Below are 22,310 nucleotides of genomic sequence, written 5' to 3' on the forward strand. Positions count from 1 at the left end.
CATCTTTTCAAAGGATTGTTTGACTTTATTGATGCTTTCTATTTTATGTTTGTTTTCTGTCTTTAATTTCTACTCTTATCTTCATTAGCTCTTTTCTACTTTCTTTGGGTTTGATTTGCTGTTTGCTTTTTAACTTGAGATGATACTTTTCTCATTAAATTTTCAACCTTTTACATTGTTGGGTGGGAGGGGAGAGAGGAAGGAGGGAGGGAGGTTTCGGTAATGGGCCACAATAATCAACCACATTGTACATCGACAAAATAAAATTTTTAAAAAAAATAAATAAATTTTCAACCTTTCTTTTCCTCTGATGTAAACATATGAGATTTTAAATTTTCTACTAACTGCTACTTTAGCTTTATCCCTCAAGTGTTTGATATGCAGTATTTTTATCATAGTTCTAAATAGATCCAAATTTCCCATCATAATTCTTCTTTGATCCACTGGTTATTTCCAAATATATGAGTAGGGGAATATCTAATTCATTTTTCTTATTGGCTGCTAAGGTAACCACATTGTGGTCTCTGCAATAATCAACCCCTTGATATTTGCTGAGACTTGCCCTTTTGCCTAGTTTATGGTCAAAATTTTTGTTTGTTTGTTTTTGTTTGAAAGTATTTATTGTTTAATAACTCTTTCTCCTCCCAGCCCCATCCAGCCGTTCTCTTGTTCTGCTTTTCTGATCATCTTAAAAGCTGACTACAGTCTCCTCTGTGGAGGATGAGAAGCAACACTAAAGCCAGTACACTTGAGGCCTCCATCAGGCACTATGTCACTGTCAGTGGAGTGCTGGTTTTTACCAAGTGAGGTTTTTGTAGGGCTCCACAAGGTAGTCCTTTCTCAAGGTCACCGGGACACTCATGGAGTTAAAATGCAACTGCCCATCTAAATACTTCATGGACTCTCCATATGTTCTGGGGAAAACCAAGGGCACTTCTTTTTCCAACATGAATGTAAAATGAAAGACATTGGTGGTTATATGCTCTTCATTCTGAAGAGAGGCCACTTCACTGTGTACTCTGACTTAAATGTAATTGTTCTGAGTAAAGCATACCCAGGAAGAAAGAAAGAGCAATGAGCCAGGCTCAACTGGTTTCTGAAGCGATGTCATCCACTGCTACCACAAACGGTTGGGAACCCCGGGAGCTACAAGCAGTAGCCCAAGCAAGTTCGTATGCTTTCCTCATAAGGAAACCGCCAGAGAGCCTACTGAAAACGTTCTGCTCCTCAGGGTGGCAACTTTCTCAGCTCTTCGGTTTCAAATTCTCCATCCACCCTGCATTAGGGGGCAAAACTAGCCTCTGAAAACTTACAATCTTTGGATCCAGTGTGCTGATAAACATGTCACATACGGTGGCCCTCTCCTCAGCCCTGGGAGCCCTTTTCAAGGGTAACATTGTGAAGCTGGAGGCGGTTCTTCTCGCCTTGTTCGATTCCTCTTGTCTAGAGAGCTTTTCTTCCTGTGGATTTACAAATACCGGCCCTTTATTTTGAGAATCATGAACTCCCATTACAAACATTGCATCCGAGACGGGATAAAGCTCATCGCCATGCAACTGGAACGTCTACATCTTCACTCGCGTAGATGTTTTTCCAACGCAGCTCACATAGCCACTGAACTTAATTCCTGTTCTGGAATTAAGCTTTTCTTACACGTATCAGTCCTGTCCACTAGGGTTGTAACTGTCCGTAAAGGAGACATCGGCTGTTTGAATTTTTTTTTTTTTTTTTTTTTTTTTTGTCTTTTTCGTGACCGGTGCTCAGCCAGTGAGTGCACCAGCCATTCCTATATAGGATCCGAACCCGCGGCGGGAGCGTCGCCGCGCTCCCAGCGCGGCACTCTCCCGAGTGCGCCACGCCACGGGCTCGGCCCTGAATTTTGGTGTGCATGTAGCAAATAACTCTTAAGCTTTCAAGATCCTCAAAAATCCTGCCAAAACTTACGGTGTTTTGAACAGTCAAATAATTCTCTCATAATTCAGGTTCACTGCCCAAAGGCAAGAGAACTTCGAGATAACCGTCCTTCGTTCTCCTAGGTGGCAGTTCTTCCCGTGACTTAGCCAAAAAAGATGAAGTAACTTTCTTTCCTCCATTGCTTTCTCACGGTCTCTCCCGTTTGTGGATGCTCCTACTGTCTCCCACAACACCTCGAACTTCATGAACGTGGGAGACGCTCGGCTGCCGTGCTCGCCGTCGGAGAACCTGCCACACGCGGCTGGGCGGAGGGACACTGAGGGGTGGCCGAGCGCGCGCGCCCCCAGTCTCGCTGCCCGCACCCACGCCCTCGCGGCGAATCACGCCACCAATCTTATCCAAATCTGCTGTGTGTTAACTGAAGCTTACGTGACGTAAGGGTGCAGTGAGCTGAAAATAGAACGTGGGGGGCGGGGATCAGGTGAAACAGGCTCACTTGTTTAGGGTCTGCTCAGCTTCTTGAATCTGCAAGTTTACACCTGTTGTCAACTTTGGGGAATTGTCAGCCATCATTTTTTCCAGTACTTTCTCAGCCCCGCCCTCTTTTTCCTCTCCTAGGACTCTAATGACATGAATGTTCAAGTTTCTTGTTAGAGTCCCACAGGTCTTAAGACCTGTTTTGTTTGTTTGTTTGCTTTGACAGTCCGTTTTCTCTCTAGAAATTGGGTAATTTCTATTCTGTCTTCCAATTCACTGATTTCTTTCCTGTGTCTTCTGTCCTGCGGTTGAGTCCATCCATCGAGTTTGGGGTTATTTCTAAAATTTTCATTTGGTTCTTTTTTTATTTACTGAGACTTTCTATTTCTTTGCTGAGACTATTTTTTTCATTTGCATCAAGCATGCTTCTAATTGCTTGTGGAAGCATTTTCATATGACTGCTTCACAAGCTTTGTCAGATAATTCTAACATCTGTCATCTCAAGAGTGTCATCTATTGTCTTTTCCTTCAATTGGAGATCTAACTGGTTCTAGGTACGAGAAGTGATTTTCTATTGAGACCCGAACATTTTGAGTATTATGTTATGAGGCTCTGGATCTTAACTATGCCTTCTGTTTTAACAGGCTTCCCTTGACACCACTTCAGCAGAGGGGGAAGGGCCCCCTCCTTTCAGGTTCCATGGGTGGAGGTGATGGTTGTTTATTTGGCTTTTGCTGGTGTAGGTGGGGCCACCGTTTTTTTTCCTGTGGTATTTGGCTAGAGCAGAGCAGTTATTGTCCAAAAGTTTTCTTTCTAGGCTGCCCTTTTCCTTATCTTTTGGCTAGAGAGAGCCAGCTTTCATTGGGGCTCTCTCTCTCTCTCTCTCTCTCTCTCTCTCTCTCTCTCTCTCTCTCTCTCTCTGGTCTTCCTTCATGTCTTCACCTTTCAGGCTTTTTATGTTTGTTTTATATATAATGTGTCATGTTTTTAGTTGTATTTAGTGGGAGACATAAGGAAAAATACATCTACTCCAACTTTTGGGAAGCAGAAGACCTCCCTTTTATTTTCTTAATTGCCAAACTACGTTTTTAGTCAGTGAGGTGGAGGGAAGACTTAGTAGAGAAAAGAGTAATGTTATCTCTATCTCAGTCACTGTTTTCCTCCTGCTTAGCACAATGACCACATATTTTTCCTTTTCCAGGAATTTACGCCAAAATATTCAAAGTATAGTTTCATTTTAAATTGGTGGTATGTTCATGCTCCAGATTTTACCTATGACCTGAGAAGAGATGTGTATATTTCAAAAATTATGGAACATCAGCATTAGAGATACAGCTAACTTTATAAATAGGATCTGAAGTGTGTAAGCTTGAGAGTGGGAGTAACATTCACTCTAGAGGGTAACTCCACTAGGGGAAGTACATCTGGATTCCCAATTCAGTTTTTCCCCGCACTGTATCATGTTGCTTCTAATAAGTTTCTTTGGTTGGTATTTTTAAAGACTCTATAAACTTATAAATCAGCAAGGAATGCATTTGGTTGCAAATAACAAAAATCTTTTAATGGCTTAGATAGAGATTTATCTGTAATATACAGTCAAATGCTTTACCTATTTGAAAAAAATAAATAAGTATACCCCATGTATTTACACTCCCTACACATGTGCATGTGCATACACACATGCACAATCAACTGTCAATCGCTGCTGAGAGAGTAAGATAAGGAGTGAGAACCAACCATTGCATTTGACAAGGTAGAGGTTATTGTCCTTGATGAGGGCTATTTCAGTAGAATTCTGGGAACAACAGCTTATTTAGAATAGTCCAACAGAGAATAATTCGAGGTGAGAAGGTGAAAACTAGCAATTATGGATGATTCTTTTGAGGTGTTTTGCTATAAAGGGGAGTAGAGGATTGGAATAGCTGAAGGAAGATGTGGGATCAAGAGAGGCTTTTTTGTGTGCTTAATATTTAAGTATTTTTTTAAGCTGAGAGGGTTGATTCACTAGAGTAGAAAAAATTCCTAATGCAAGAAGGAGAGGAGGGATGATTGCAGAGCCAAGTCATTGAGAAGGTGAGAGAGGAAGGGATTTGGTGCGGAATAGGAAAGGTTGATCTTGGTGGGAGCAACTACAGTTCATTCATTGCAGTAGAGCATTTTAAAAGAAGATTTGTTTGTTGAATTGATAGTAATGAGATTAAGGAAGTTATCTTTGATTGCACCTGTTTTCTCAGTGAAACAAGCAAGGTCATCACCTGAGAATGAGTAGCAAGGCAGTGTAGAGATTTGGGTGGAAAAGAGACCATATGAAATGGAATGCGTAAAAATAAAATAAATTCTACTGGGTATCCTAGCCAACACAATAGGACAAGAACAAAAATAAATATTAGAAAGCTAATATTAGAAACCAAACTGTTAATATTAACCCATAATATGTGTCCGTATAGAAAACCCAAAATGATCTGCTAACAAACCACTACAACTAGTTTAGTAAGATAGCTGGATATAACATCAATATACAAAAACTGTTTAAAAAAACTTTTTATACAAGAACAACAGTTATAAAACATAATTAAAGAAAATGTATTATCTAAATAAAAAAAGATCAGGAAGCTAGAGAGAGACACAACAAAATATTCAAGATTGTTACTAAGAAAATTATAAAACTCTTCTGTCTGGTCTACAGATTCAATTGAATTTCAATCAGTATTCCAAAGTTTTTGGAAAATCTTGAAAAGCTGATTCTAAAATTGTTATGGAAGATCAAAAGCCTGCAAATAGCCAAGACTCTTGTAGGGAAGAAGGTGGTGGAGGGATTTGCCCTACTAAATAGTGACACTATAGAGCTATTGTAATTAATATAGTATGATGTTGTGAAGGAGAGATAAACTACCGATGGGAAAAGAAAAATTCAAGGAATAAACTTATGCATACATGTAAATTTGATATATGGCATACCTTATATTGCAGATTCAATGCCTAGAAAGTGCCTAGCACATAGTAAGTGGCCAGTATGTATTTTTTGAACTAATATTTGAATAAGTGAATGCATGGGGGAAAAGTATGGACTCTTTACTAATTGGTGCAGGGACAATTGGCTATCCATACTTAAAAAAAAATTATATCCCTTCTTCAAGCTATAATTAAAATCAATTTCAGTTAAAAACCTAAATGTGAAAAGTAAAACTTTAAAAATTTTAAAACAGACCATGGAGAAATATCTTCTTGACCTTGAGTGGGGAAAGATTTCTTAGACACAAAAAGTATTCAGTATAAGTGAGATAATTGATATGTTCAACTATATTGAAACTAGGAACTTCACTGTAGTGAAAATAAATAAATTGCATTTATATACAACACGGATATATCTCAGACAATGTTTAGTGAAAAGAGCAAATTACAGAAGACTAAATACAACGTAATACTATTCTTATTAAGCTCAAAAGAAGCAAGAGCAAGCTACATATTGTGTAGGTATACATTCATATTTGGATTTAAAAAAATTTTTTAAAGCAAGAGAATAAGAAACATAAAATACAAAACATGCTTGGATCTAGGAGGAGTATATGGGGCTTCAAAACTGCTGGTAATGTTCTAGTTCATGCATTGAGTGGTGGGTTTGTATGTGTTTTATTTAATATTGTACTTCATAAGGAAAAATGTTGCATAAAATCTTTGGTATGTATCAAATATTATATGATAAAAACTTTAAAGGGAAAAAATAAAAATGTATGAGGAGCCTTCGAAAAGATCATAGAAAATGTGTATTATGGAAATATTATCTATGTATTTCAAAACTTTTTTGCACCAAAATAAACTCATACTGATGTTATAACATGTCTGAACAGGACCTAATTTGAGACACTACGAAGGATAAGACATCAGTTTGAAAAGAGCCCCTATCAGAGCAACATGAATTCTGTTAAAATTGAAGCAAGAATGAACATCAAATTTATGGTGAAGCTTAGGTGGAAGAATGCTTTAATCACTGATGCTTTAAAAAAAATATTATGGGGGAATGCCTCAAAGAAATCAGCAGTTTACGAACAGATAACTGGTTTTAAGAAGGGGCAAGTTGTTGTTGAAGATGAAACCTGCAACAGCAGCCTATCTAATCAACTTGCAAGGAAAAAATTAATCTCATTTGTACCCTGATTGAAGAGGACCAATGACTAACAGCAGAAACAATAGCCAACAGCATACACATCTCAGTTGGTCCAGCTTACACAATTCTGACTGAAAGATTACAGTTGAGCAAAATTTCCACTCAATGGGAGCCAAAACTGTTGCACTCAGATCAGTGGCAGACAAGAGTAGAGCTTTTTTTTTTTTTTTTTTTTAAAGATGACTGGTAAGGGGATCTTAACCCTTGACTTTGTGTTGTCAGCACCACGCTCACCCAGTGAGCTAACTGGACATCCCTATATGGGATCCGAACCCATGGCCTTGGTGTTATTAGCACCACACTCTCCCGAGTGAGCCACAGGCCGGCCCACAAAAGTAGAGCTTTCAATGGAAATTTTAAACAGTAGGATCAAGATCTTGAAGCCTTATTTGATGAATTGTAACAGGAGATGAAACACGGCTTTCCCAGTACGATCCTGAAGACAAAGCACAATCAAAACAATGGCTATGAAGAGGTGGAACTGGTCCAGTCAAAGCAAGAGCGATCCAGTCAAGAGCAAAGGTCATAGGAACAGTTTCTTTGGATGCTCAAGGCATTTTGCTTGTTGATTTTCGGGAGGGCCAAAGAATGATAACATCTGCTTATTATGAGAGTGTTTTGAGAAAGTTAATGAAAGCTTCAGCAGAAAAATGCCCAGAAACCTTCACCAGAGAGTCCTTCTCCACCATGACAATGTTCCTATTCATTCCTTTCATCAAACAAGGGCAATTTTGCAAAAGTTTTCATGGGAAATCATGAGGGATCCACCTTACATTCCTGATCTGGCTTCTTCTGACTTCTTTTTGTTTCCTAATCTTAAAAAATCTTTAAAAGGCGCCCATCTTTCTTCAGTTAATAATGCAAAAAAAAAAAAAAATGCATTGAAGTGGTTACATTCTCCAGGACCCTCAGTTCTTCAGGGATGGAAGAAACTGGCCAGCTCCTATATTTTTAGTTTTTATCTTTCAGTTCCATTTTTCCACAAACTTTTTGAAGTCCTCTTGTATGATAACACATATCAAATATAATTCGTAGATAACTGCTGTGAATGGAGGCAGTGCTCACCTATGACTCTTCTCAGTTTAACTCATTGTTTACCACCTAATTAATGCTGTTCAGCTTATCATGAATGCATGCTACTCTGCTCCCTTTCTATGCTTCAAGGTGGGGTACCAGCTGTGTTCCACTACCTTCCTGCCTCTATTCTCTCCATCTCCATCTCAATCTCCCCATTACTACCAAACCACTTTTGTCCCTGGCATTCGAGTTGGGTTACAATGTTATTCTCTGGCTGCCCTAGAGATAGCAGAAACTTATTTCCGCCTTCCTCCCCTTTAAATATACAAATATTATTCTACAGGTTGAATTCTGTCATCAGGAGTGAAGCATCACAATCACTCCTGCCCCCTTCCCCCAACCCCCCAAAAAACACACATTGTAATTTACTTGGTTGAAAAAAGGAATATCTCTTACTTATACATATGGGTGAGATTTTGGCCCTGGCACGTGTCCAGGAGGAAGAAAACTAAAGCAGTTAACTATGCTACCTGGCTGGGAAGTTTAGATGCTGTGGGGGTGGAAAGGTATGATACTTTTCCTCACTCATCGTAAGGGTCACGGCCCACAGTCCTATATCAAAAGATAGGTTAACAATAGAAAAGCATAATACATTTATTTAATCCAAGGTTTATATGACACAGGAGCCTTTGGAAATGAAGACCCAAAGAAAACTTTGTTTTATGCTTAGTTTCAATGAAGCATGCGCAGCTGTGTAGAAATGTGATCAAACAAAAAGGTATGATCTAATGGTAATAGAGTGAGGGGGGAACCCAGCAAGGCCTGTCTGTCCAGATTCTTCTTGGCTTCTGTGTAGCATGCCTTCCTCCTGGTATAGAGCAGGACCTCTCAGGAATGAGGGTATTCAAGGGAGAAGGGAGAGAGTGACATTTCTAGGTTTGGTGGTGGGCTTTGGAGGAGAAGGGTTCTGTTTTCTTTTCTTTCTTTCTTTTTTTTTTTTTTTTTTTTGGCTGACAACCGGCACTCTATTAGTGGGGACACTCTGGTCTGACACAGGGAGGTTGGGATGGACAGGACCAGTGCCCATCTCAGAGGATTTTCCTGGACATCAAGTGTTCCTCCATTCAGGTCTAGAGGAAACACTGCCCTGGGTGAAACCTCCAGGCCGTGGCACTGCGGCAGCCGGGGAGGAGGGGCGCCCTGAGCGCGGCTGGGCCCCTGGGACGGCAGGGCTTCGACGTAGGGCTCGATGTCGCTGTCGGAAAGCAGCGGCTGTACCCACGCACAGGCGCGCCAGCAGGGCCCATGAGGAACTTCTCGATGTTCCAGGCAACGTCGTCGCGGCACACCCCAGACCAGGCATTGAGCTGCACGTGCCTAGCTCAGGACTCAGAGAAGACGAAGGAGAACTGGCACAGCAGGAGGTGCTGGGAGCCTGGCACTGCCCCACTTCACCAAAGTGAGCCAGCTGATCAGCGACAACACGCATGAGCCACAGCAGCGTCTGGCACCCTCCATGACCTTCACAGCATACTGGCTGCTGTTTCACTGCTGCTTTCCAAACCTCACACCAGGTTCTCCTGAGGCCATTGCCAAGAGCGAAAGATGGGAATTCTGGGAACTGTAGTTCAAGGTTAACTACGTTGACACACCTTAAAATCACAATCGGGAACAGCAAGGAGGCCAGTGTGGCCAGCCTGAGGTAAGCATGGAGAAAGTAGTAAGGGATGAGGGCTGAGAAAGTGTATTTTGAAAATACATTACGTGGGCAATAACTCATTTGATTCCCTCTGCATTTGTCTGGAAACAACTACCAAGTATAGTGTCTTAGCTTCCTAGGCTGGCGAAATACCTTCAAAGTACATACAAGGAAGTAGGGGTGGTGGGGTAACAAATGGCACTGTTAATTAGAACTGGTTATAACTTCAGATTTTTGTTCTGCCGTGAAAATCTTCATGTCCGTGGTCCTGGCAATTCCACTTTGGGTATCTAACTTAAAAGAAATGATTGGTGACATGGTTTCTACTCTTCCTTCCCTGGCAAGTCGGAAGTCTTGGCTTTGGCCCAGAATGGAGCTCTGAGATCAAGAAGGAGAGAGGTTCAAACAGCAGGTTAAGGAGGTTCCCTTGCAGCTTTTTTATAATGTTAACTTCTGTTTTTATAATTTCACGGAAAGACCTAAGATGTTTTTACATATTGCAAGATATCCACATGATACTAGCCTAATTGTCCATCCTGGTTTCTGGACAACCACAATGTATGGCAGAGCCTACCTACTCGTTGCCAAGCAAGCATCATTCTTCCCTTCTATCTCAAATAAATAGAGAATCCCATTTGCCCATTGCCACCCAGCTAAGAGACTATATTTCCCAGCCCCCCCCCCCCCTTGAAGCTATGTGTGGCTTTGTGGCTAAGGTCTGGCTAGTAGAATGAAAACAATGTTTTGTGGGACTCCAAAAATCTCATTAAATCCAATCTTTTGTGTGTGTGTGTGTGTGTGTGTGTGACCGGTAAGGGGATCGCAACCCTTGGCTTGGTGTCTTCTGCACCACGCTCAGCCAGTGAGCGCACTGGCCGTTCCTATATAGGATCTGAACCCATGGTGGGAGCGCCGCTGCACTCCTAGCACTGCACTCTCCCGAGTGAGCCACGGGGTTGGCCCCCAATCTTTAATAAAATCCCTAAAACAAAAATCATACTAAGGTGGGAAATATTGGAAGCTTTTCTTTGAAAATCATGACCAAAGTAAAGATGCCTGTCCTCATTATTTCTAGTCAGGTTTGTAGAGATCCTGTGCAGCACAAAAAGTGGAAAAAAGGAAATTAAACATAAGAATTGAAAAGAAGGAAATAAAATTGTCATTATTTGTGGGTGATATGATTGTCTACATAGAAATCCTCAAAGAATTTAAAAATAAATTATTAACCATAAGAGGAGATTTTGATAATATTAATATAAAAATTTAATTTCATTTCCATATATAAGACAAAATTTTAAAACATAATTTATTTTTAAAAATAAAGTCAGTATTATTGACTTAGACTATCACGAAACTATAAAAGTTCTAAGGAAAAAATCTAACAAAAGATGTGCAAAGTTTAAACATAAAAAATTTATAAATTTTAGCAAAAAGCATTAAAGAATATCTAAATGGAGAAATATCCCATCTGTATGAATAGAAAGTCTTTATTATAAACATCAATTTTCTCCAAATCAATCTACAGATTTAATGAATTAGTCAAAATTCCCAAAAGGTTTTTCATAAAACATGAGAAGTTGATTCTAACATATATGGAGGAGCAAAAGGCTAAGGACAGCCAAGATATTTCTGAAGAAGAAAAATAAAAAGAGGGGAATTATCCCAGAAGATATAATGATTTTTTTAATAAAGCTATAGTAATTAAGATAGTGCAGTACTGGTGCAGGAATAAATTAACTGACCAATACACAGAATAGAAAGCCCAGAATCAGACACATACACATTTGAAATTTTAAGGTAATCTAGAAGTAGAGAACTGAAGAAAAGGAAGAATGAATAGCAAATAGGACTGAAAAATTGGTTATTCATGTAGTAAAATGTAATCAGATCTTACTTCACACATATACAAAAATTATACCGAGAAGGATAAGAGCTTAAATGTCAAACACAATCTAACTTTTAGATAAAAATATAAGTGAATATCTTTCTGATCTTAGACTAGGAAAGGATTTTCTGAACAAGTCATAAAAATATGCAATGATAAGAAACAATATTCACAAATTCAGATATATTAGAATCAGTCATCAAAATGTATCATCAGTAAACTCTTAAAGGAAAATTTTTTTAAAAATTACAACTGGGAGAAGTTATTATAGCACAAAAGATTAGCATGTAGAATATATAAGGATTCCTACAAACAAATAAGAAAAAGAAAACCAACCTAGTAGAAAACTGCAAAAGATTCACACAGGCATTTTGCAGAAGAGGAAATGCATACAGCTAATGAACATGAAGCACTGCTCACCCTCATTATCAGGCAAATGCAAATCAAAACCATGCAGAGATACTGTTTTACTGCTGTTGATATAAATTAAGTCTGACTATCAAATTTGAAGGGAAAATGAATCAATGTGATCACATTGCTGGTAGGAGTGTAAATTAATATAACCACTTTGGAAAATAATTGGTTATCATCTTGTAAAGCTGTTCATGCCTTAAGACCCAGTAACTCCGCATCTAGGTATATACCCAAGAGAAACCTTAGCACCTGTGAAATATGAAATAGAAGAATGTTCAGAGCAGAAAAGTTTGTCTTAGAAAAAGAAATAGACAACAACCTAGTAATCTATTGGCAGTGGAAAATCTAGATAAATTTTAGTAGAGTCACACGATAGATGAAATGAAACGAGATGAAAATTAATGAACTACAGCTTTACCGACCACATGGATGTCTCAGAAACAACGTTGAGTGAAACGAACAGGCTACAGAAGATTGAATACAATGTGATACAACTTTTATTAACTGAGAAAAACCCAGTTATAAATGATTTATGTGTTCAAGCATATTTGATAAAATTTATTTTTAAAAAGCAAAGAAATGACAAATACCAAATTTAAGAGAAGGGTAATTTATGTGAGAAAGGCAGGGAGCAAGGATAGAGTGGGAACCCTTGCCTTTTCCCTGGATCAAGGTCAAGTAGTAGGGATATTCTAGCTCTTGGTTGGGCATTGGTTTCACCAGGTATTAACTATTAAATAACATGAACAAAAAGTGAAATAAGGCCATGTGTGGGCCTGTGATGAGAATGTGCCATGAATCAAGAATTTTTAATTGCATTCTGTGCACTTGAAATCCATTTTTTGAAAAGCAACAAAACTGTGAAGGAAATTTTCCTTAAAATTTTCCTTACCCAAATGCAGCAAGCGACTCTTAAAAGTCTCAGTTAATGACCTGGAACATGCTTTTACGGCTTTCCAGTGAAGTGTGAAGTGTTGCCAGTCTTGTCAACCAAATGTCAAGTGAGCACTGTACCACTTCCAGCAGTTCTAAGGTCAAGAAAGATTTTGAAAACCTTGGCTGGGAACTATAGGAAAGAAGCAAAAAAGGTGTCAGCTAAGGTTCCTTGGGGACAGTATTCATTTGTTTATTTTTAAAATCTGGTTCCAAAAGGCTTATTTAAATTCTAGAGAAAAAAACAAATAAGAGTGCTGCAAAGTAAATGTTTATTCAAAGTGTCAGTGTTTGTTTAGGTCACATTTATATTCTAATGTATCTTACGCTTTTCTTCTGTGTGATTCCTTATTAAAGTTTTCTTTATATCTTTGTACAGCCCTCAGTTTCCACAGAGCAACATAGAAAAGCATTTTGATTTAGAAATAGCAGAAAAAAGTAGTTTGGGAGGCTGGAATATATGTGCATTTAAAGCATCACCCCCTTAGATGCCAGACAAGCATCTAAGCTTTTATGAAGCCTCGGGCAGGGCTTCATAGGTGGACACTATGGTACTGTGGAAAGTGACTGGACTTAAGGGTAGAAAGAAAACCCATTATGTAAGTCTCTGCTGTGCTTACAACTAGCTGTGACTCATGAACCTCCATTTTCTCGTCTGTTGAACTCAAGGACCAAGAACTGCCTTCCCTACCTCAGGTTTAATGTAATGACATAGTGTCAACAGTCAACAGTCAGAAGTCAAGCAAAAGCAGGACGGTCAGGGGTAGTAACAGGAGACCACTGGGATGCAAACAGTATTTTATGCTCACTCTTTAGCTTGGAGCATGGCTTTACTATTTGTAATGACCACAGAGTTTAGAGTTATTTTATTTTTGCGTTTCTGACAGAAATCATCAAATCATATCTGATGTGTCTGATGTTAAGTCCCTAATCAGGAACTTAACTCCAAATTTATAACCTGGATCTCATGATAAAAGATATAACCCATTTTACAGAAACCTGTTTTATGATCATCCAGTTCATGTGGTAGTTTCTAGAAAAATTTTACAGTAGCAACTGAGGACTGCCAGTCACTGAAATATTAATTATGTAGTCGGTGAAGAGCAGGTGAAATATACAGCTGGGCTTCACCGTACACTATAGATGTTTTTCTAAAATGGTGCCTATGAAACAAATGCTTGTCCCCATTACTTCATATTATCATTTCAAAGGCACTTTATTTCTGCTTGATCACCCTTTGAGGGTGGCACTCCCAAAATGTCAGCTCAAAATTTCTCTGCCCTTCAGCTTCTCTGACAAGTAAGTTAATGATCTGTAAATGAGTCCTTAAATGTCCTCAGGAATCTGCCATTTGAAGGAATCCTATTAGAATTCTTCTGAAATGCAAACACTTGGTTTGCTATTGAGCTGGCCTGAAGTTGTGCGCTTGGCTTTCTGAAGGGTAGCAAACCCTCAGAGCAGAGCTCCAGGTTTCCCTTCAGCACCCCTCATTGTCCATCGGGGATGACAGGGAAGAAGTATCCCCAAAAATCTTTATCATATTTTTTCAAGAGGAGTAGGAGGAAGATCTAAAATAGTTAGGTCTGGCAGTTTAATCTGGGTTGGCTGTCCTTGCCAGCAATCTTTAAAATGTATTTTTCAAGGATAAGAAATTTGGGCTCTGGGCCAAAGCTCGTATCTGTCATCAGCAGGGAGATAAATGAACCCTTAACCCACTGCTATGCTCTGTTTATCTTTGTGCTTAAACATGAACTCCTTGCCTTCCACAGGCCCAGAGCTGCTCCAAGTTTTATCCTTTCTTCTTTTCAAGCAGAACCTTCACAAGTTTGCCAGCTGGATGAGCATGTCAGGGTCAACCTTTTGTGAGGTGTAACTCCATACCAGCATCCATTCCTGGTATTGGTATTTAGTCTTTTCATGATGCCTAAGAGGTTCGGGAAGGGGACTTAAAGTACCCTTGTTTCTTAATGCCTGCAAAGGCCATTTCCTAAGAAGTCAGAAGAATATATCATGCCTACAAGGTACCTGTGGCCGCCAACCACTGAGAGTCCCTGGGGCTCTTCAGTGGAATCTGGTGTTTATTCATTATGCAAAACTTCATTCTAGCATCTATCAGCAGGAGCTGGACTACTCCGTTTGTTCTTAAAGAGATGTCTGCTACACCATGTTTCCTGTTTCCTGTAGAGCTTACCACACTAGTGCAGAAAGTGTCAGAGCTCAGAGAGTTAAGGCATGAAAGGGGGACAGTCTTGGCAGCATGGCAAATGGCCTGACCTCTTCCTTCTCTGCCGTCTTCTCCCTTCCCTGACTCTCTAGGAAAGCTATTTCCTCCGGAGTGGAAGGGCAGGTTGTCCTAACTCCCCCAGTGACTGTGCAAGGCAGTGCCTCACAGGAGGCTAGGCACGTGCTGGGATCACCCTTCCTCCTGGCCCCACCCACCTCAAGGCCAAGTGCACAGGCCCAGCTGAGAGAAGGAGAGGAACAGAGAGTGAATAAGTCACCAGCTCAGCCCAGCTTCCCCAAATTCTGCTTCTCAAACTGGGTAGAAGTATCCAGAGGACGGGACTGTGTGGCTGGGGAGTGGAGTGAGAAGGATAAGGGGAGCCACAGAATCAAAATAGTATAATCTCAGTTCTACTCAAAGATTTGGAAAGGAAAGATTTAGTTTTTTAACTTGTAAGCTTAAGTCAAACATATCTTTTTATATTAGGACAAATCTTTTTGTTTCCTGATGTTGAGTCCACCAGCTAAGCCCATATTTGTGTTTAAGAAGCAATGACCCAAAGGAGTGGCTAGCTTCATTCCTTCCCAGGCTTATAGCATCCATCCATTTAATTGCTTATTCAACAAGCACACACTGAGCTCCCACCACGTGCCAGATGAAAAAGACATAGTTGCCCTCAAAGGTAGCTCACAGTCTAGCCAGGAAGAAACCAGTTAATATAAAAGGCTGGGGCTCTGATAGGGGTCAGCAGGGGTTGTTGAGGGACCTCAGAGGAGAGACCCCCGGCCCAGCCCCAATGGAGCTAGAGACTGGGTAAGGAGAACACTTGCCACTGAGCAGTTGCACCTCCCTGGCCTGGGCCCCTGCCTTCCCCGGGCCTCCATTTCCTCACCCACCAGAGGAAGGACTTAGAGGGGTGGCTCTAAACCCTTGCTGGCTTGATATGTCTGTGACTCCTTCACCCACATCTGTGCAGAGCTTGATGTTCTCAAAAGGCAGTGCCCAGCCTCAGGGCAGTGCGGATGGTGTGTGTCAGGGTTAGGCCCTTCCTGACTCCAGGAACCAAAGACAGCGTTGCTGGCCCCAGGGTTTCATGAATTCCTTTGCAAGCAGGGAGGAGTGTGTTGGCAGCATTGGTTCTGAAAGGCTGCGGCGGGCTGGGCTTGATGAACAGGCCAGGTGGAATTCAGGGCATGTTCTCCCCAGAGGAACCAGAATGGATTCTGGCTGTGACAAGGTGCTCCTTCATTTGCTTCGTTCCGAGATGGTGAGCACCACACCCAACCCCACCCCAAGAGCATTCCCCCAGCACCCCCAGCCCTGCAGCCCTCTTTTCCCATTCATTGCTTAAACAGTGCCTGATCAGGGCAGCTAGCCTGGGCTCATCCTCCTCCCCCCACCAAAAAACACAGGTCATTTTGTGTAAATGGGAAACTTTAGGGACTCCTTCCTCATGAGTCCTTTTGTGTATGCAGTGCTATTTTCAAAGCCAATATCTGAGTCCTTCCCGTGATTAATTCCTGCCCATCTGTCAAGATTTAGCCTCAATGACCTCCCCGTATGCATCCTGTGGGCTTCCATAAGCCTGTGCACACCTCTACCAGCGCTTAAGAACACAGCCTTGCAGGCTATCTACTGACGCTTCCGTCTCCCCACCAGGCTCTCGGCAGATTCTCAAGGATGGAAACGGTGCAGTGCGGGGTTTCCACCACCTAATACCAAGGCCTCTACCAATACCAAAGCTCTAAATGTTGCAAATGGTTCCAAGTACCTTTTTCTCAACTATTTACCTCTTAATTTTTATGGTCTCGGCTGGCCGGTTAGCACAGTTGTTAGAGTATGTTGCTGATAACACCAAATTCCAGGGTTCAATCCCTGTACTGGCTAGCTGCCAAATGTATACATATTAATTTTTATGATCTCAGTTCCTTCCACAATAGTTTACTCTCTTATTTAGATCTCACCAAATGGTGATGTTGGGTCTTCTGGGGTCAGAAAACCTGTGCAAAATGCTGATACTTTGGCTACTATTTCTGGGAACATAAACTGCCCTTCTCTGACCTGGGAGTCTCATGTCTTCTAGCAACCTCCATGAAATTGTGGCATGCTAACTTATTAACCTGCAATTAAGGTAAAGCCTCAGACCCTTCCCATTTCTTGATGGTATGGAGCACTGCAGGTAGAGGAAGCAGTGCATGCACCGGCACAGGGGCCTGAGGGAACATAGCTTGTTTAGAACTTCCAGGAGAGCAGAAAGACTGTGGCATACACTTGGCATGTGATGAGGTCTCTTCCTTCAGCCTTCTGCTCAAATACCAGCTCAGTACAGGAGCTTTCCCTGACCAGCCCATCTAACACAGTAGCCCCATGTCACTCTCTGTCCCCTTATCTTGCTTCTCTTTCCTTCACACTTACACCACATATCATTTCATATATTTATTTGTTGTCTGTATTCTCCTACAAGATTGCAAATTCCATCAGAGAAGGAATTTTGTTTCGTTCACTGCTGTAATCCTACCATTTAGGACAGTGCCCAGCACAAAGAGATGAGGCTGGTGGGACAGACAGACAACGCTCACATCAGAGGTTAGAGCATGTAAGCCATTCTAGGAGTTGGGGCTAATCCTGGAAGTTATGCAGATCCTTTAAGGTATTTTAGGATTTGCGTTTTAAGGCAATGATCTCTTTGCAGTGTTAATTGGAGTATAGCAAGACCATGGGAGTCTGGAAGACCAAGTACGAGGTTGGTGCATAATGTGAGAGGACAATGTTAGTCTGGAATTAGGACATTAGGGGTGGAGAGAAGTGGATGAGTGTTAAAGCTATTAAGGAAGTAGAATTGACAGGGGTGCAGGTGAGTAGGGGTCACAGATGGCTATTTGGGTGACTGGGAGGAATGGTTCAAGGAATTCAGGGGAAATGGGGGCAAACTTGGAGGTAGGATGTTCAATCAGGGCAAATTTTTGGCTTACTGTTACCTGCAAAACTGTGGGAAAGGCCATTATCCTGTAAACATTGTCTGACATAGATCTAATGGCAAGCGGTCTGTTGCTGGTGCCAGCATCAGAATGGGGTCACCGGGGGTGTGTCTCAGTCCTGTGGTTCACAGACCCCAAAGGAGAAGCAGGTTACAGGGCTTTCTAGTAGTCATTTCTGAGCCCGGCTCCAGTTTGGACAGCCCCATTCAACCTGACCTTTTCACAGTTTTCCAATTCTTTTTCAATATTTTTATATTTTTAATTTATGTGCAGTAAAATGCACATATTCTTGAGTGCACATCTCTGTGGTGTTTATCTATACACACATCCATGTAACCACCACCCAAATAAAGATACAGAACATTCCCATCTACCCAGGAAGTTCCCTGTGCCCTTTCTAAGTCCTCACCCCAAGGTATCCACTATTCTGGCTTCTATCATCTAGGATTATCTTTGCTGATTTCTTGAACTTCATGTAAATAGAACGTACAGTATATACTTGTTTGTATGTGTCTTTTCTCTCAACATAATGACTCTGGGATTCACATGGTGGTGTGCTTTGGAAATTTAGTGTTTTTGTAGCTGTGTGATATTCCATTGTATAGATGTACCGCAATGTGTTTACCATTCCCCTGTTGATGGGTATTTGGGTTGTTTGGAATAAAGCTGCAATGAACTTTCTTGTGCAAATCTTTTCTTCTTCACTCTCTTTGACAATTCCAGGGAAGCCTGTGTTTTGTGTACGTGGATGGATGTTATTAAAGGAAAACCTTCTTGACAAGGCCTGAACTTGCTACTGGTCTCTGCCTGAGATAACCTTGAGGATTGGCAGGTCCAAGGAGCACTGCACAGGAACTCAATTCCCAGTGACCCAGGGTAATGTCACATGACCTCAATTACCTTAATTGTTTCTGTTTTATTGAAAATCAAGACGACTTGGGAAAAACACACAAGTGATTTTGAGCAATTATTCTCATGTACTTATAAAGACCTTTACGTTCTTGCCAAGGACCAGAGCTGGAGCAAGAGATGGAACCAGGATGTACAATGGGCCCCATAGGATGGCATTGAGCTACCTACAGCGTGTGGCCCAAAGTTAAGGAGATGATTTTCCTACATCTCAAATGGAAAATATTTTATTTTCTGAGTAATCATGCTCATGCTGTAAAGCACCCTTCACTAGGATTCAAATGAAAGAGGTAATCTAATTTCTGCGAAAGAACTTCTCCCATCCTTGATTGCTTGATTGCTCCCTTCCCAAATGTTTCTGATCTATCAGGCAATTCTACTAGTAAATATTCAGAGATTCCTAGTGCTAGACTCCTTCTCAGGCATCCCAGGTTTTAGAAGAAAGAGAGAATTCTCATTGATTAAGAACCCGCTATGTGCCTGGTACTGTGTAAGGTAGTTTACATCCATTTCCTTACTTAATCTTCACAGCAACACAGTGAGATGGGTTTTATTATTTCCTTTTGGCAGATGAGAAAACAGAAGTGCAGAGAGGTTGATTAACTTGCCCAAAATCACACAGCAGAGCCAGGATTTGATCTCAGATACATTTGGCTCTTTTGCCTACAGCACTCTGTTCCTTACAAGTGTGCCTGACCAGGCTCATACTGTCTTTATGATCCAAAATATGTATAGGGTCTGAAAAAGTGTTGTCTCTCAAACGACTCTGTGGAATTTCACTGTCCTTTTATAACTTTATGATATGGAAAACAATCATAGTCTGGAAGCTAAATTAACATCAACCCAGAATCACATGTGGCCCAATGTGAAAAAGCTTAAGGTAACCCCAGTGTGCAGTGGTAACAAATCTGCAGAACACAGGGAAACTATGTAAAGGTGTGGAAATGTCTACTGCTGGCTGCTTTGGTCTTACATTACTATGAGGGGCCCTGGGACAGGGGTTAGTGCCCCAGTTCACGAATGATGACAAAAGCCAGGGTCCTTGGGCCTGGGGGAACTTTGACGGAGCTGCTGCCCACTGGTAGGGTGCCAAGGAGCACAGACCCAGCTCAGGGCCAGGGCACCTGCTGCCAGGGAGTGTTTGGAATGGCAGCCTCACAGCACCTGCCCCTCCAAGAGCTGTGATTAGCCGCAGTCCCTCCTCCCCAGCCCTGCCCTGGCTGCCCAACACCAAGCCCCTGCTCATTGCCCTCTGGTAGCAGAGCCCGTAAAATTTCATGCTTCCTAATTTCTGAGGATAGTGAATCAATCTCCCCTCCTGTTTGCCTAGAAGAAGAGCTTATTTAGATGAAAGCCTCCAGAGAAACAGTCATAGAAAATCACTTAAGAAAACAAGAGGATTGTAAAGGAACGCTCTGTGTGTGTTGTGTGCAACACAGTCAGCCTGGGGCACTCCGAGGAGTCAGCAAACAGGCCACACACAACCTGGAAAGGGACCCACTTATCCACTCATCCCAGGGCACTGGGATCCAAATAAAAACAGCAAACCCTAGAGGCAGGGCAAGGGGTCTGGGGACAAAGGTGAATGGAGGCTTCCCTCCCCTGGCTTCTGACTCAGCCTTAGACTTATCTCAGAACATCTAAGGCCAAGCTGTCGGAATCACTGTCAGACCACACCCATCTTAAAAGGGATCCAGGGCACCTTGGCTGGAAAGACTCTCTCACGGGACAGTCCACCAAAAGGTCCCCATTTCCTGGAGGTGTTGGACTGACTACAAGCTGTTGCTTAAAGGGACAGAGAGCACTGGGGGTTGGTACTGCGGGAGGGAGCCCCATGAGGAGAGCTGGCCTTGGAGGGAGAGTGAGTGGGTTGCAGCCGCTGGCTGCAGAAGCAGAGGAAGGCCGACATGGCCAACCCAGGGAAAAGGGGGCTCCTAAGAGGCCTTCCCTTCCCCCGGGGAGACCGAAGGGGCTATGCACCCCGAAGCAAGCTGCTGGCTTCTGGCAGCCTTGAGCAGTTTTCTCTTTTACAAAAAGGAAAAGGAGGGAGAAGGCTATGGATGCTGGCCTGGTTCCCAGAACGGAGGCTGCAGGGAAAATGGAAACAGCTGCTCACCCGGCCCAGTGGGCTTGGCAAGGGCAGGTCAGCGCAGATACCAGAAGAGGCGGAGCCCCCAGGCTCTGGCCCTTAGCTGGCGGCCAGAACCGTCCTCACCCCACCCTTCGGTGCTCAGCTCCCGCGTGATGCATTGGAAGTTCGAGTCCTGGCTGAGCCCCTCCGTCACTCGCGCACGGATCATGGACGCACGGCCCCCAGAGCCAGGAGGACCCTCCACCCCGCTGAGGAGTTGGGCTGGGTTGACCGCACAGTCCTCCAGCCCTGGCTGACAGCCGTCGCTGCCATCCTGAGCTGCCGCCGGTCCCGGCGCGGCTCGCACTGAGGGCGTGGAGCCTGGAGCTCCAGCAGGGACCAGCAGCCGCGCCCGCCCCCGCCCGCCCCCGCTCTAGGTGTGCCTGCCCGGCCGGCCCTGGCCTCCCGTGCCTTGCCCCTGCCCCGCAGGTCCCCAGGACGTATGTATTGCTGCTCAGTAAGGAGCCCCGACAGGGCCTGTGATTCGGGGCGCAGTTTGCGCTGTGTCGCCCGCTGGTGGGAGGCGGAGGAGGTGCCCCGGCCTGTGCGCTCCCCGCTCGGGACAGGCTTAAACACCGCGGCATGTGGCCAGCGCCAGGGGCCCCCTAGGCGGGAGTCCCCTTTTCCAAGCAACTGGAATCCGTGATGACTCCCTCTGGGGAGAAGCTGAGGAGCCCGTGGAGCCTGTCGGGGCAGGGACCTCACTGGCTTTAGGGTCACGTCTGTCGCTGTGGAGGGCACATGGCGCATCTGCTGGGCCCCGCACTGAGCCCAGGAGAGGCCTTACGCTGCGATGTGTGCAGCAGGGCCCTGTTCAAACACGGCGGGGCAAGAGCCCCGCCCTGCCACCAGCTGCCACCAAGCCCTCAGGACGTCTGCTCGGTTGCCGGCTCCTCCAGGCTTCTCACCTGTTGGTGGAGTGGAGAGAGGGGTGGGACCATCACCACGGAAACTTCCCAAGGAACACATCAGCCTTTGATTTTCTTACAGAATGGTGCTTCTGCAACAGAGTGGAGGGTTTTTAATACACGTGACTTCGTCTGGTGATTAGGTATTTTAACTCCTGCTTTTCCTAAATCTAAACAAGCCCCAAGTTGATTTCTTCTCGTGGGATTCCCATGTTTCAGTCACTGCAAGAGTGGTGATGGGTGGGCATGACACTAGGTCATTTTATGGTTTACAGAGCACATTCAGGTACATTATTTCCTGTGACCCTCACCACAAATCCAGGAGGCAGGCAGGAAAGGAGTTCATAGCCCCATTTTACAGACAAAGACATTGAGTCACAGAGAGATTGGGCAACTTGCCCAAGGCCACAGCTTATTATTGGAAGCATGGGAACTCATGCTCCCAGTGTTGACCTGGGCTTCTTCCCACTACCAGCCAGGGAGGAACAAGCACCATTGTTAGGCCTCATATACTGAGGTTTGTTAAGACATTTTGCACACACATACACACATACATGGTGTGTTTCTTTCCTGGGTTCAGCTTCCTGTCACTGTGGGCAGAGAAGGGACATGAAGAATACCTCTCCCCACCCATGCTATAGACTGTACTTTGGGAA

General features: G+C 43.0%; 1 pseudogene; it reads right to left on the minus strand.

The window, feature by feature from the left end:
• Positions 1-796: 796 nt before the first annotated feature.
• On the minus strand, positions 797-2,160 carry LOC134380911 (acyl-coenzyme A thioesterase 9, mitochondrial-like; annotated as a pseudogene).
• Between the last annotated feature and the right edge of the window lie 20,150 nt (positions 2,161-22,310).

This window comes from Cynocephalus volans, chromosome 6 (genome assembly GCF_027409185.1).
Source record: "Cynocephalus volans isolate mCynVol1 chromosome 6, mCynVol1.pri, whole genome shotgun sequence".
In the NCBI taxonomy this organism is placed as follows: domain Eukaryota; kingdom Metazoa; phylum Chordata; class Mammalia; order Dermoptera; family Cynocephalidae; genus Cynocephalus; species Cynocephalus volans.